This window comes from Bufo bufo, chromosome 4 (genome assembly GCF_905171765.1).
Source record: "Bufo bufo chromosome 4, aBufBuf1.1, whole genome shotgun sequence".
NCBI lineage: Eukaryota > Metazoa > Chordata > Amphibia > Anura > Bufonidae > Bufo > Bufo bufo.
Window position 1 is genome coordinate 83,293,527 of NC_053392.1, and position 16,415 is coordinate 83,309,941.

General features: G+C 44.6%; 1 protein-coding gene across 1 annotated transcript in view; it reads right to left on the minus strand.

The window, feature by feature from the left end:
* Positions 1-955: 955 nt before the first annotated feature.
* OPN5 (opsin 5) overlaps positions 956-16,415 on the minus strand; it is a 167,048-nt gene continuing 151,588 nt past the window's right edge. Inside the window, exon 9 of the mRNA XM_040430981.1 lies at positions 956-967. The gene's annotated coding sequence lies outside the window, so the exon portion shown is untranslated. The remainder of the gene's footprint in view (positions 968-16,415) is intronic.

A 16,415-nucleotide genomic window follows, 5' to 3' on the forward strand; every position in this document is an offset into this window, starting at 1 on the left:
ACGCTTTCTCTCAAATGTTTGTGAGATGGAGAGCTGAACGCTGCCGTGTGACATGGTGGAGATGCTTGGTGACAGAGGTGGTGGTACATCCTCTGTTTGCTGGGCGGCAGGTGCCAACATTCCTCCCGAGGCGGAGGAAGAGGCCGAGGCAGCAGCAGAAGAGGTAGCAGGGGGAGCCTGAGTGAGTTCCTTGTTTTTAAGGTGTTTACTCCACTGCAGTTCATGCTTTGCATGCAGATGCCTGGTCATGAAGGTTGTGCTAAGGTTCAGAACGTTAATGCCTCGCTTCAGGCTCTGATGGCACAGCGTGCAAACCACTTGGGTCTTGTCGTCAGCACATTGTTTGAAGAACTGCCACGCCAGGGAACTCCTTGAAGCTGCCTTTGGGGTGCTTGATCCCAGGTGGCGGTGGCCAGTAGCAGGCGAACTCTCTTGGCGGCGGGTGTTCTGCTTTTGCCCACTGCTCCCTCTTTTGCTACGCTGTTGGCTCGGTCTCACCACTGCCTCTTCCTCTGAACTCTGAAAGTCAGTGGCACGACCTTCATTCCATGTGGGGTCTAGGACCTCATCGTCCCCTGGATCGTCTTCCACCCAGTCTTCCTCCCTGACCTCCTGTTCAGTCTGCACACTGCAGAAAGACGCAGCAGTTGGCACCTGTGTTTCGTCATTATGAGAGACGTGCTGAGGTGGTATTCCCATGTCCTCATCTTTAGGAAACATAAGTGGTTGTGCGTCAGTGCATTTTATGTCTTCCACCCCTGGGGAAGGGCTAGGTGGATGCCCTTGGGAAACCCTGCCAGCAGAATCTTCAAACAGGATGAGAGACTGCTGCATAACTTGAGGCTCAGACAGTTTCCCTGATATGCATGGGGGTGATGTGACAGACTGATGGGCTTGGTTTTCATGCGCCATCTGTGCGCTTTCTGCAGAAGACTGGGTGGGAGATAATGTGAACGTGCTGGATCCACTGTCGGCCACCCAATTGACTAATGCCTGTACCTGCTCAGGCCTTACCATCCTGAGAACGGCATTGGGCCCCACCAAATATCGCTGTAAATTCTGGCGGCTACTGGGACCTGAGGCAGTTGGTTCACTAGGACGTGTGGCTGTGGCAGAACGGCCACGTCCTCTCCCAGCACCAGAGGGTCCACTAACACCACCACGACCATGTCCACGTCCGCATCCCTTACTAGATGTTTTCCTCATTGTTACCGTTCACCACAATAAGAAAAAAATTATTTGGCCCAATGTATTGAATTCAAATTCAGGCCTTTTTTTACAGGCACCTAACACTATCTGGATATCTATTTAAGTACCGTATTACACTAATACAGGCATAGCAGTAACCACAGATTTAGGGGAATATAAATTGTAGGCCTAGTATTTAGGCCCTGGATGAAAGGTATCCTTTTACGGACAGAATTAGACTTGGAGATGCACGGTAGCGTGTGAAGTTGTTGAGGATGACTCTATCAGCACTTGAAATTGCACTTTCAATGTAATATACCCTTTTATGGATAGATTTAAACTTGGCCTGCAACAGCAGAAACCACTGATTTAGGGAATTGCTCTTTTGGGAATTGAATTTCAACCCAGAAAAAGATATATCCTTTGCCAGACAGCAGACAGTATTACAATTGGCTAGCCACAGCTGAAACACCAGATTTAGGGTATTGCTATTTTGGCAATTGTATTTCACCCCTCAATAAAATAGCAAGCACAGCCAAGCTCCTGATGTAGGATATAGCAACAAAAAAAAACACACTTTTCATGGATTAATGGACTTGGTGGCAGCTTGTGCTGGCGCACCACAAGACACAAAATGGCCGCCGATCACCCCAGAAAAAAGTGACAGAAAAACGCTCTGGGCAGTCTAAAAACAGTGAGCAATTAACTAGCAGAAGTTCAATGATTCACAGCTGTAGATCGATCACTTCATTAAGTGTTTTTGTTGAGTAAATCCCTGCCTAATCTCGCCCTAACAGCAGCTGCATCCTCTCCCTACACTGATCAGAGCAGAGTGACGTGCAGCGCTACGTGACCCAAGCTTAAATAGAGGCTGGGTCACATGCTGCACTGGCCAATCACAGCCATGCCAATAGTAGGCAAGGCTGTGATGGCCTCTTGGGGCAAGTAGTATGACGCTTGTTGATTGGCTGCTTTTCAGCCTTTCAAAAAGCGCCAAGAAAGCGCCGAACCCGAACTATCGGGTTCGGGTCCGCGTCACGAACACCCCAAAATTTGGTACGAACCTGAACTATACAGTTCGGTTTCGCTCATCCCTATTCTTGTCTACACAGTGAGCCTGGCCATTTTGTTGGAAGGAATCTCTTAGTAATAGTACAAGATAGATTTGGTGATGGTACCGGCCATAGTACCAATAGTACATACTCACGGTTGTCCTGATATTATGTTTATGGATGTGTGGCCTCCATTACATCTCTGCAGAGGTTTTTATACACATTTCCCAGACTGCTGAAATCCAAATTTGCCTATTTATGTAGTGATAAATCCTTTAATGTAGCTAGACCAACCTGCAATTCAGGGTTCTGGAAAAGCTGTGTGACAACTCTGTAGAGCTGCATTAGTGACAACAGATTATGTTGCCCTGGTATCATGTATTAGATTCACACAATATATCAGGGCAGCATTGTGTGTTTTTATATCAGGGAAGAGATTGTTACCCAGCTTTCCCATATGCAGATTGCCAAATCAGCCTATTTATAAATTGGTAAATCCCCAGTATTTAGAATATCCTATAGAATATCCTAGATGGATTTGCTAGCCATGAGCCTGCAAAAGCTTAGTAAGAATCCAAGTGACAAATCGTCCATTCTGTAGCATAGCTAGACAATTTATCATTCAGGGTCCTGGGTAACACATCATGTGGAGCTGTAATAGGGACTGCTAGATGCTAAAGCTACTTTCACACTCGCGTTTTGGAAGGATTCGTTATGGATCTGCAAAAACTGATCCGTTGCAATAATACAACCGCATGCATCCGTCATGAACGGTTTCGTTTGTATTATCTGTAACATAGCCAAGACGGATCTGTCATGAACTCCATTGAAAGTCAATGGGAGACGGATCCGTTTTCTATTGTGCCAGATTGTGTCAGAGAAAACGGATCCGTCCCCATTGACTTACATTGTGTGTCAGGACGGATCCGTTTGGCTCAGTTTCGTCAAGCGGACAGCAAAACGCTGCAAGCAGCATTTTGGTGTCCGCCTCCAGAGCAGAATGGAGACTGAACGGAGGCAAACTGATGCATTCTGAGCAGATCCTTATCCATTCAGAATGCATTAGGGCAAAACTGATCCGTTTTGGACCGCGTGTGAGATCCCTGAACGGATCTCACTAACGGAAAGCCAAAACACTAGTGTGAAAGTAGCCTAAGGGTCCATTCACACGTCCGCAATTTCGTTCTGCATTTTGCGGAACGGAATTGCGGACCCATTCATTTATATGGGGCAGCACGATGTGCTGCCCGGATCCGGAATTGCGGATCCGCACTTCCGGGTCCGCAATTCCGATCCCGAAAAAAATAGAACATGTCCTATTCTTGTCCGCAATTGCAGACAAAAAAAGACATTTTCTATGAAAATAGTCTGAATAGTGCCATAACTAGGGAGATTTGCCATTCAATGTCCTGGGAAAGCTGGGTTAAAACCATGTGGAACTGTGATAGAGAATGCAGAATACTAAATCTAGATAGATAAATCCCCTCCCCACTAGGGTTGCCACGATACCATAAAAACGTATTGTGATACTCTATACCATTCGATACCACGTGAAAAAAATAAAACACCAAAAAAGCTGTGTGTATTACATATTTTATGGAACGTCCGTCCCATAATAGAACAGTCCTATCCTATTTTTTGGAGGGACAAGGTGACAAAAAATGGCAAATCGTGCGGTTATGATTTTTACGGCACTCACCGCATAGGAAACATTTTTAAATATTTTAATAGTTCACACTTTTTCAGGCGTGGCGATATGTAATATATGTTTATTTTTTATTGTTTGTAATTTTTATATGTAAAATTGGGAAAGGGAGCGATTAAAAATGTTATAATTTTTTTAACTTTTTACTATTTACTATTACTTTTTACTATTTACTATTAGCCCCCTTAGGGGCTAGAAGTGAACCCTTGTCCTATTCACCCTAATAGAGCTCGCTCCGAACAGTATTCAAACAAAGTTTTATGCGAATCGACTTCGGATGTTTCATCCGAAGTCGATTCGTTCATCCCTACTTAGATTATTTTAATTGTCCTCCTCTAATCAACAATGTTGCGGTTATTGTAATTTATTCTGTGCAATTTTTTATTTTTTTTGCAATTTTTTATAAAATTATAAACTTATACTTCTGCATCTATATTCTTAAACACTTATACAATGGAAATACGATCTAAATGGTGAACATTTGGGGAATTGAGTCAGCACAACCTGTATGTAGGTGCATATCACTATGGCGAAATACATATACAAACGGAAAATACAAATGTGATCGCACTCTACATCCAGCATTCTGCCCTGACTCCATGCTGGATGAGGCATTGGTGTACATTTTGGCCAAAGCGTAATAAGCCACTCACCACGTCAAGGTCGCCTCTATGAGTGGTCCCTAACACTAGTTCCTACCTGTTTATGGGCCATGACAGCCACACAAAGTCCAGGGAATGCAAATCAGCGTGCACGCCAAGCACACTCTGCTTTTAACCCCGTCCGGTGCCATTACAGCTTTCATCGGATCCAGGGATGCAAGTACCAAAATGCACGCTGAGCCCACCATATACTTCTCCTGGAGCCAAATGGCTACTGGTAGGTTCTATATAAGCAGACTCAGTTTTATACTGACTTTAAAACCAGCCTCCAGGACAGATTGACTGGTCAGGTGTGCATGACTCAAAGGAGATCGCCACGCCTCCAATACATGCTACAAAGAAAAAATTTGGGGAATTGAGTCAGCACAACCTGTATGTAGGTGCACATCACTATGGCGAAATACATATACAAACGGAAAATACAAATGTGACTCTATATCCAGCATTCTGCCCTGACTCCATGCTGGATGAGGCATTGGTGTACATTTTAGCCAAAGCGTAATAAGCCACTCACCACGTCAAGGTCGCCTCTATTTGAGTGGTCCCTAACAGTACTTGCATCCCTGGATCCGATGAAAGCTGTAATGGCACCGGACGGGGTTAAAAGCAGAGTGTGCTTGGCGTGCACGCTGACCTGCATTCCCTGGACTTTGTGTGGCTGTCATGGCCCATAAACAGGTAGGAACTAGTGTTAGGGACCACTCAAATAGAGGCGACCTTGACGTGGTGAGTGGCTTATTACGCTTTGGCCAAAATGTACACCAATGCCTCATCCAGCATGGAGTCAGGGCAGAATGCTGGATATAGAGTGCTATCACATTTGTATTTTCCGTTTGTAAATGGTAAACATATCAGCGTTTTTTAGTCACAGGTAATTCTCTGAATAAAACTTTGATGTCACGGTCCCTCCCGTGACAGATGTCAGAAGATCGAAGAGACTGATTAGCACTTACTGCGAATCTGCTGCAGGTTCGTGTCTACACTCCAATGCTGGGATATGTGGTTCTCCCCATTATACCTCCTCCTTGCTTAGTTGGAGGGAAATATGTTATTTAACTGGGACTGTATGTTAGAAGGCTGAAGGGAGGGGTGTCAGTTACATAGGACTGTATGTTATAGAAGATTGGAGGGAGATGACTGGTGTTATTTACATTGGACTGGATATTTTAGAAGACTGGAGGGTAAGGAGTGATGTTATTTATGTGGGACTATGTGTTGGAGGGGGGTAAAGGAGGGGATTTTAGTTATTTACATGGGACTGTATGTTATAGAGAACTATAAGGAAGAGAAGTTATTTATATGGGACTGGAGGGAGAGGACTGGTGTTATTTACATGGGACTTCATGGTATATAAGACTGAAGGGAGAGGAGTGAAGTTATTTACATGGGACTGCATGGTATAGAAGACTGTAAGGAAGACAGGTTATTTAAATGGGACTGTATCATATAGAAGACTGGTGGGAGACGACTGGCGTTATTTACATGGGACTGCATGGTATAGAAGACTGGAGGGAGTGGACGGGCATTATAATTTATGGGGGCACTACAGAGATGATTATAACTCCGGGGGTACGACAGGAGGCATAATTACAGGGGGCACTGCAGGGAACATTGTAAATACTGTGGGCAGTGGTGGAGGGCATTACTACTACTGAGGGCTCTATAGAAGTGCCTTATAGATTATAAGAGGTGCACTATAGGGAAGCCTTATTAGTACTAAGGGCACTGTAGAGAGCCTTATTACCACTGGGGATACTATGGGGGGGGGGTGGTTTCCGCCTGGCAGTGTGCCTTTGGATGTCACTGGCACTAATGGACATCCTTTAGCGCTGCCTTAGCCTGTAAAATGGCTAGGGCAGCGCTAAAGCCACCCATCAGTGCTGGTCTGTGTTGGGCCCATGTTCATATATGCCTGCATTATTGAGGAAAAAAAAGAATATTTGAATATATGCAAATGATCCTCCAGAAGCAAGGGGGCATTACCATTGCACCTAGAGGCTCTACTGTCTCTGCAACTGCCGCTCCCTGTCTACTTTGACAGGGTCTGTCAGTGAAAATGTCATCCCTCGGGCCATGTTAAAGTGCAGAGGGCGCAGCAGTTACAGAGAGAGCGGAGCCTCTAGGTGTAATGGTAACGCCCCCGTTTGTATATAATAAAACATAATTTTTCTCAGCAATGTGGACACATATGAACGTGGGACCAACACAGATGTCTTCAGCTGCCAAGCGCACATGTAACAGGTCAGTCCTTTAATTGTCCAAGTGTATAAGGGAGTCCTGAGGGATAGCTGAAGGCCTAGGGAGCATTTTACCATCAGCTATGGACTTCATTGGGGGGAGAAAGCTGGCACTAAAGTGCCTAGGGCAGCATCAAATCTAAATATGGACCTGGCTCCACAGCTGTAGTAGGATGTAGTGTCAGACCTCACACTGCTGGTCTGTGTACGAGGAGGAGCGGTGCAGCCGGGAATCTGCTGTGCTCCTCCTCCTACACAGCAGAGCAATGTGTGACACTACATCCTGCTACTGCTGTGGAGCGCCAGCAGCTGAACTGTGATCATGAGGAACTAGGTGAGTATATTGTTTTAACTTCCTGTGAAAGGGGCACATATATGACCATTACTACTGTGAGGGTGTGCATATCTGGATATAACTACTATATACTGGCACAAAGGGGGAATAATTACTATGTGGGGGCATTAAGGGGACTGGGTGTGTATAGTTATGCTTTGGCCAGAGTTAGAGGCGTGACCTAGTATGAAAAGAATATATATACATATTGTAAACATAATTACAAGATGTTTTTTATTTGCATATATATGTTTATATTTGTATGTGTGTTTTTTTTTTTGTTTTTTTTTTTTGAGAGGCAGGTACATCTTTTGCACAGGGGCCCTTTGCTGCCTGTGTCCGCCCCTGGCGGTGTGACCAGACTATATTGGTTTTGGAAGTGCTGGTGTGTTGTCCTCTCTGGAGTTCGTGCTCGTCCATCTTACTACTGAAGTTAAGTGTCTCGTTCCTTTGTGTTTTGTTGTTCCTCCCCATGTCGGTAGTTACTAGGCCTCAGGGAGACGCTGTCCGTTCATCTGGGAAGGAACAGCTCTTTAGGGTCTCCAGGTCCTCCAGGTTCCGGTGTATGGGCATTCCTACCTTCAAGGTGTGCCCGAACGGAAAGGAATAGGGTTCTATAGGAGGTGACCCTTTCCCTAGCATTGGGGCCTAGTGGCTTTTCCCTTCCCTCCTGTTGTCGGTGTGGTGTTCCCTCCCATACCTCACTTGTGACATTTGGGCTCTGTGGCTCAATGCAGATCTAGAAGTAATGGTTTTGTGATCATTGAAATTTATTTTGTGCCATACATTTTTTTGCAATTACAAAAAAAAAAAAAAAGTATACTTTTGTTTTTATTCTCTTAAAAACACCCATACAATGTATTAGTATATATAGAGAGATGTAGATGTATATATAGGAAAAAGCGCCAGCCTCTCTGGTGGCCAGAACCGTGGGAGCTGGTGTTTTTTCCATTAGTGTGCAAGCACGACCACCACTGCTGGATTACAGGGTGGTCGTAACCATGGAAATGAAACAGTTATAATGCAATGGAAAAATGAATCAAGCCAGCAATGGAGGCAATATGGACAATCACAATACATTAATAAGTCACTTCAATTAAAATGCCTCTTGCTGAAGTGAGACAACCCCTTTAACTGTGTTTTTATTATGGTTTTTCAGGGTTTACCGTCCTTTTAACACCCCTTTAAAATATTTTTTTTATACAAAAATGTAATTAATTTATTTGTAGATTTGCCTTTTGTGGAAACAGTGATCAGGGCATGATAAAACTGAATATTTCTAAGAAGCAAAGATGAAGAAAGTTCAATAACAGTCAAGCACTAAGATCAAGAAAGTGACAGTTCTGAACTATAGCTATGGGTCCTCCTTACGTTGATGGCACAGAGTGGTACCAAGGTACTGACTGCATCCAGTATAAAGCTGGCAGTACACATTAGAAAAACATTGGCCATACTCACAAGACCAGCTAACCATTTAATAAATATGGGGGTTTCATGACTCTCCCAATTGCAAATGTCAAGAAAAAGAAGGATCAAGCAGTTGGATTTCAACATACCGAATCGTATTGTTCTGAGGGGAGATGTGTCTCCACCACCACCAATGAGGCCAGGTGAGGCGATCGCTTCAGGCAGCACCAGCTAGAGGCAAGAGGGAGGCAGCAGAAGAGCCATGGGCAATGAGTGCTTTCACTGTGGCAAATGGGATAGGTTGAGAAATTGGCATGGGGGGGGGGCGGCTTTTCAGTTTTCGCCTCAGGCAGCAGAAAGGCTAGGTGCACCCCTGTCCACCACAGGAGTCTGGCAGCAGCTCCTGATGGTCCCTTTCCAAAAAAACATGAAGACCTGAAGATACATGGTTGCTATTATATACCACCTCTACCCCTTTTGTCTTTCATATCCACTTTATGTCCACCTAAAATGCCATGAGTATCATATGACCTTTTAGGAACATCTAAGAGATCTTCTAGATGAAACTTCTCCATAGGACCACATGTGGAGAATGTGTGCCCACTAATGATGTTGTCTACATCTGTTTCTGGTTATCAGGACAGAAAGGCAAGGCAAGGAAGCCACAATAGGCCAATAGGTCTTTGAAAATCATATCTCTCCCAGGATCCCTTTAAGATCTGAGTTCACAATAGCATCATACCTTCCTTTCAACATACAGTTTTCATTATATATTTTATTGACCATAAGGGGTTTTGAAATATAAATTATAACATCTGAATATAAAGCCATATTATACAATTGTTTTTTTTCAGTACTACATCATGTATCGTGTGATGTGCTATGGTTCAATATATACATTAGAGATGAGCGAATTTTAAAAAAAAATTCAGTTTGATCCGAATTTATTTGCGGTGAAAAGTGTTAAAAAACGGCTATTTCCTGGCTGCAGTGAGCCTCTATAGTGGTGTAGAACACTGTGCCTTGCAGTAACACGCATAGGGAGTCTGCTGTGGTAGTGAAATAATACTGTGAGTCAGTATGATATGCAGGTGACAGAATCACTGCACACTCCTTTTACACCTTTGTCAGCTGATTCCACATAGATGTCTACAGAACCTGTTCTATTGAATGCTTATACAAGTAGAGACTCCCGACACAGTGGAGACAATGTCAGCAGTAAGTTTGTGTTGATGTCACTGATTATTTTGCCCTTCATTTGATCCGTCAGAACAATAACCCCCAAAAAACGGATCCTGTCTGTTGAGCATCCGCCTTCACTCGGTCAGCATTTGGTCAGTAATCCATCAGTATTGCTAATGCCAAAAAAAAACAGGAGTGGAACCAAGACACAGATGACACGTTAATGGAATATTTGCATGTCTTCTGTCTTCTGGCTACCAAATCACAAGCCAATTCTGATGGGACCATACAGGCCTTACAGCTGCTACACAGACAAAATGCGTTGTGCATCTAATTTTTCTTTCCTTCTGACAGATCAGAAGAAGGGTCAAATAAATGATGATGTCAGCCGGGCCGAAAGGCAAAATAGTGGCCCAGTCATGTGGGGAGGATGGTAACAGCATGAGGAGACAGCAAAGTGGCCCAATGACTGAGTGTGGAGGTCGCAGCAGCATCAGGAGGCCACAGAGTGGCACAATGACAGAGAGTGGAGGTGGCAGCAGCAGCATCAGGAGGAGGCCACAGAGTGGCACAATGACAGTGTGGAGGTGGCTTCAGGAGACCACAGAGTAGCAAGGTGACAGTGTGGAGGTGACAGCAGCATCAGGAGACCACAGAGTGGCAAGGTGACATAGTGTGGAGGTGGCAGCAGCATCAGGAGACCACAGAGTGGCAAGGTGACATAGTGTTGAGGTGACAGCAGCATCAGGAAACCACAGAGTGGCAAAGTGACTTAGTGTGAAGGTGGCAGCAGCATCAGGAGACCACAGAGTGACCCGTGACAGAGTGGGGAGGTGGAGCATCACAAAACCACAGAGTGGCAAGGTGACATAGTGAGGAGGTGGCAGCAGCATCAAGAGACCACAAAGTGACCCGGTGACAAAGTGGGGAGGTGGGTGGCAATACGAGTACCAGCTGAAGATGGTGGCTGAAAGAAGGAGCACTTGGCATCAAATGTGTGGCATCATATGGGTGGCAGCATCAGAATGGTAGCTGAGGCAGGTAGCCAGAAGAAACCAGTTTCTTTTGTCAAAGTGTTGGTGTGGCACCATGGATGACCTAGTCTGATGCATCAGGCTTCAGGCATTAGTGGGTAGAAATCCTGGCGGATCCAAGCCTGGTTAATCTGGACAAAGCTCAGTCTCTCCACATTTTGGGTGGACAGGCGAGTATTTCTTGGGGTTACTATGGCCCCCGCCGCACTAAACACCCGCTCTGATGCCACACTACTGGCTGGGCAGGAAAGCTTTTCCACGGCAAAATCTTCTAGTTGCGGACACAAATCCAGTTTGGCTGCCCATTTGTCCTGCGGACCTTCAATGTAGGGTGGCAGCGTACTGTCCAAGTATGCCACCACCTGCTGATTCAGGTCCTGCTCCAAGTCTAGCTGCTGCTGCTGGTAAGTAGTTTCTTCACTAGGGGAGTGAAGAAAGCTGCTCATCAGCGACTCTAGACTTAAGTTGCTGCTAATGGAGCTGGAACTGCTCCTACCCCCCCCCCACCCTGCCACAGGAGCCGTGGCAGAGGAATGTGAGCGCAGAGGGCCACCTCGGTCAGACCTGCGAGAGGATGGACTATGGCGCAGATAGGCCGCGGCCAACTCACTACATAGGATGTCTCCATAGTAGTTCTGTTTGTCCTCCCTCTCAGAGGGTGTAAAAAAGGGCCCCATTTTGGACCGGTAGTGAGGGTCCAACAAGGTGGAGAGCCAGAAGTTATTTCTCTGCGCAAGCAAGTCAACCATTCAAGAACCGCTGGGTTGCTGGTCAAGACACGACAGCTAGATGACACCGGGAGCTCAAGCCTCTCACTGCGACTTCTGCTGCCACACCCCCTTTACTCTGCTGTGACCTGTGCCTGCGCCAGAAACATTTAGGCCTCTGCCACTCCCCTGTGCAGGGCCTGGCACTTCTCTGTCTGACATACTGTTAGATCAAATAAATAAATAAAAAGAAACTTAAAACACCCCAAAAAAGTCTGTAATTTTCTCACTTTATCACACAACAGCAAATACTTTTTTTGTGCCACTAATACACACAAAAAATGGCTTTAGAACATATAACTGCACCGCTGAACAGAAAATATATTTTTCTTTTGCCACTAATACACGACAAAAAGGCTTTAGAACATATAACTGCACCACTGAACGGCAAATAGGCCCTTATTTTTTTCCACAAAGGGATTTAGAACATATAACTGCACCGCTGAACTGCAAATATATTTATCTTTTTTCCTCCTATACACTTTACAAAAAGTTTTAGAACATATAACTGCACCGCTGAACGGCAAATAGGCCCTTATTTTTTTCCACTTATACACAACACAAAAGGCTTTAGAACATATAACTGCAATGCTGAACGACAAATATATTTTTCTTTTTTCCACTTATACATGACACAAAAGGCTTTAGAACATAGACCTGCACAGCTAAATGGCAAATATATATATTTTTTGCCACTAATACATGACAAACAGGGCTTAAAAACATATAACTGCACCGCTGAACTGCAAATAGGCCCTTATTTTTTTCCACTTATACACGACACAAAAGGCTTTAGAACACATAACTGCACCGCTGAACGGCAAATAGGCCCTTATTTTTTTCCACTTATGCACGACACAAAAGGCTTTAGAACATATAACTGCACCGCTGAATGGCAAATTTATTTATCTTTTTTCCCACTTATACATGACACAAAAGGCTTTAGAACATATAACTGCACCGCTGAAAGGCAAATATATTTTTCTTTTGCCACTAATACACGACAAAAAAGGCTTTAGAACATATAACTACACCGCTGAACGGCAAAAAAAATAAATAAATTCGTGCCAATAATACACGGCAAAAAGGGCTGTCATTTTCACACTTCACCACACAGCGGCTAATGAGCCCTTTTTTTCCCACTAATACAAGCCAAAAAAATGCTTTAGAACATATAACTGCACCGCACAAGGGCAAATAAGACGTAGAAATATTTCCTTGTAAAAAACCCTGTTAATGGCTGTATCAAACAACACTTGCACCCCAACAAGAACGGTTTGCTGGAATTACAGAGCTGTATAATGGCAATTTGGGTCCCCAGTCAGTGCAGCAAGGTGTAATAGAATTGTTCCTATTACCCAGGCTATACCCTCCCCTACTGAACCCTGTTCAGCATAAATGCTGTGGAATGATTTCTCCCTATCATTTCTCTACACCTTGAATAATCTTTCCCTGAACTTGTAAACTGTTTTTTTAGCACAATTTATTTTTTTCTAGCACTGTCCCTAGCGCCTGCTGACGTTTCTCCCTGCACTAAGTACACTGGTAAATGGCAGAATCCAAGATGTCTGAAGATATTTATAGGGCTGTGACATCACAGTGCTCGCTGGCTGCTGATTGACTGCATACATGGCATTATGGGTGATCCTGCACTCCTAGAGTTCCTTGCTCCATGTCTTCACACGTGCAGCAGCCATTTTGTTACCACGAAGCGTGAGGAAATTCAGATTCGGTGCAAATCAAATTTTTCCTTAAATATGGATCGAATTCCACTTTGTAAACTTCGCTCATCTCTAATATACATATTCTGTAGAACCCATCTCAATAATTTATTTTATACAAATACATCCTCCATAAAACATACAATCTTTACAACTATGGGGCCAGTGTTTTGTGGCAGTGTTTCTTAATTTACAGAGTAAACATATGGCAGTAATACAGATATTTTTATCTAACCTAATAAAAACGAACAATAATGGGTCTCACATGAGCCAAAAATGAAGGAGATGCTCCATACAACCATTTAAGCCTCAGTTTTCATAGTCTAACAATCTAACAAGAGGCAGTGTGATGGTTACTATGAAGATAGGTCTTATTATAATGGCAGTTCAGCTTGTGCCATTGTACCGTGCGTGACTGCAGCTTGTGGATTGAATATGGGCCATTGTGTTCAATGGGGGTTCGTGTTGCCACTGTTCCGTGTATCTTGGTGTTGGTTAGCTGTGGTGTGAATTGTGCCAATGTGCTTGTATCACATCTCATGTTCTGTATTGCAAGGATTAATCTTTCCATTGCTGTGTGTGTGTGTCTGCCTCTGCTCAACTAATCAGTTCATTAAGGGCTCATGCACACGACCGTATGTATTTTGCGGTCCGCAAAAAATACCGATGACATCCGTGTGCATTACATATTTTGCAGAACAGCTGGCCCCTAATAGAACAGTACCATCCTTGTCCGTTATGCGGACAATAATAGGACATGCTCTATTGTTTTGCGGAACGGACACACAGAAGTGGAATGCACACGGAGTTACTTCAGGTTTTTTTGCAGACCCATTGAAATGAATGGTTCCGCATATGGTCCACAAAAAAAACGCTGAAAAAAAATAAATTTGTGTGCATTAGCCCTAAGTATGGTATTTATCCCTGTGTCAATCTGTAGATGTCTCTTGAGTGCTGTGACCTGCCCTGGTTGTGCAACTTTTATGTCATGTCATTTCTTGCTTTGTTCTGTTTGGAGTTTGTCTGTGTCCTGTGTTAGAGTTTTTATCTCTAGTTTGTGTGTCTGGCTCGTTCTGGTTGTCCATTTCTGAATTCTGACCTAGTGTCGAATGCCATTACCCTGTGTCTGTTCTATACATTCTATGTACTTTGTTAGCTTGACCTTGCCTTCAATTGCAAGTGCTCTGCTATTCTCTATATGAAGCCTACCATCTCTCATGTATGCCCAATTCTGTCTATATTCCTGTAACCACTGTGTCTCTACTGAGTCTTTGTTCCGGAAGTCCACTCCAGTAGTCCATGTGTCCACGTTCCCGAAGCCTGTATGTCTGCCTCTTGTAATCTGTCTGCATGGGTTCCTGTTCTGTTCTTCTGCCAGTGCTCCATGTTTTCTGCCATGCCTGTGTATCTGGCGATTTCACCAGTGTCTCTGACCTCAGCAGGTCAGCTGCCAAGTACACTGGGACCATCCTAGGAAGTAGCAGTCTGGTCGCTAACCCGCGATGAAGTCCACATGCCTGTAGAGGGGTTAAAGGCTAAATAACACCCTTAGGGTTTGGCCCAACCTCAAACCGTTTACTTGGCACAGTGGTTCCACAACCATTGCCTGTATGCATGTCTGTAACCTCCTGTGAAGGTTCTCCTTTAACCATGTAATAGTTTATCAGCAGCAATAAGTCAGAGCAACTGGACTTGTTTTATTTTCTCTTGAAGAACTTTTGCTATTTGCTATTGTCATCTCACTACCTCTCTAATTTAGAATGACTTGTACAATAAATCTACAGCATTAAATACTGGTGACTCATGCTGCAGTCAGCATTACCCGTTTATCAACATGTAATGACCCAGAGTGCCATTAGCACTTCTGCACCACGTTACTATCTCTTATGGTTAACCTAATGTAATTCAGTGTATTTATTGCAGGACAGTCACACTGTGCCGTTTACCTGGTTCACCAGAAGGTGGCAGCAAACATGGCAGAGCTACAGTTAGGTATAATGGAGCTTTCTACTCCATTCTCATCCCCCCCTCTGTGGAGGAGTGGGCGAGTCCCACTTCTTGCAGGAGGGGAGGGGACTAGTTAGTGAGAGTCAGTTCAGCTTACTCCCTTCTAGTGTTAGGTCTAGCTTACCCCCTGCTAGGGGAAGGAAGCAGGTGCACGTACCTGCTGGATGTGCCTTGCCCAGACCAACTAGAGCACCTGCAGCTCAGCTGGATGTGGAGGCCACAGCTTGGAGCCTCTAAAGCCAGGAGGAGTTTACCCTGGACAAATATAGAGTCAGACTACAGAGAGAAGTTGCCACAGACAGCTAAAGCAAAGATTATATTTAAGCCTGTCAGTACAGCAGAGCCAGAGAGCAACAGATGTAGTAGAGCTGAGTTTGTTTGCCTGCCAGAGTTTACATGCTACCGCCTGCTCGGAACCAAGACAAAGCCTGAAACTGTTGGAGAAATGTTTATTCAAGTAAAGCTGTTATTGAATTTCATCACAAAGTCTGGACTCTCAACAAATAAAGCTTAAATAGAGGTGGAGCCACTCACAGAGCTGTCACCACAAGGCAATTTATTCACACCTTACAGGGGTTATCCAACATCATACAACAGCCCCCCATGTGCTGGGCCCCTCAGAGGGAATATACTTACCCCGCTCCTGTTCCCCACACCACCGCTACTGCTTCTCCCTGTACACAGCAGCAGCTAATGGCAGGCGGGGATGGAGCCGAGCCTCCCTAGCATCGCGGGTGATGCTAGGGAGGCTCGTCTCTGTCCCAGTCTTCCACTGGCAGCCCCCTCGACACCGGTTGTTTTCATCCGTGTACAAGGAAAAGCAGCAGCGGCAGTGTGGGGACCAGGAGAGGCACGGGGAGTGAGGTAAGTATATTCCCTCTGAGGGGCCCGGCACATAGGGGGCTGTTTTATAATGTTGGATAACCCCTTTATGTCATGCAAATTGCAGTCAACATCTTATCTTGTGTTGATTATGATAAACAAATTATGTTGGTTGGAGCATAAGGCATCAGTATTAAGCCTCATTCACACGTCCATGTTTTGGTCAGTAATTTCCAATAGTGATTTTGAGCCAAAACCAGGTGCGGCTCTAAACAAAGAACAGTAGCAGAGCTTTCC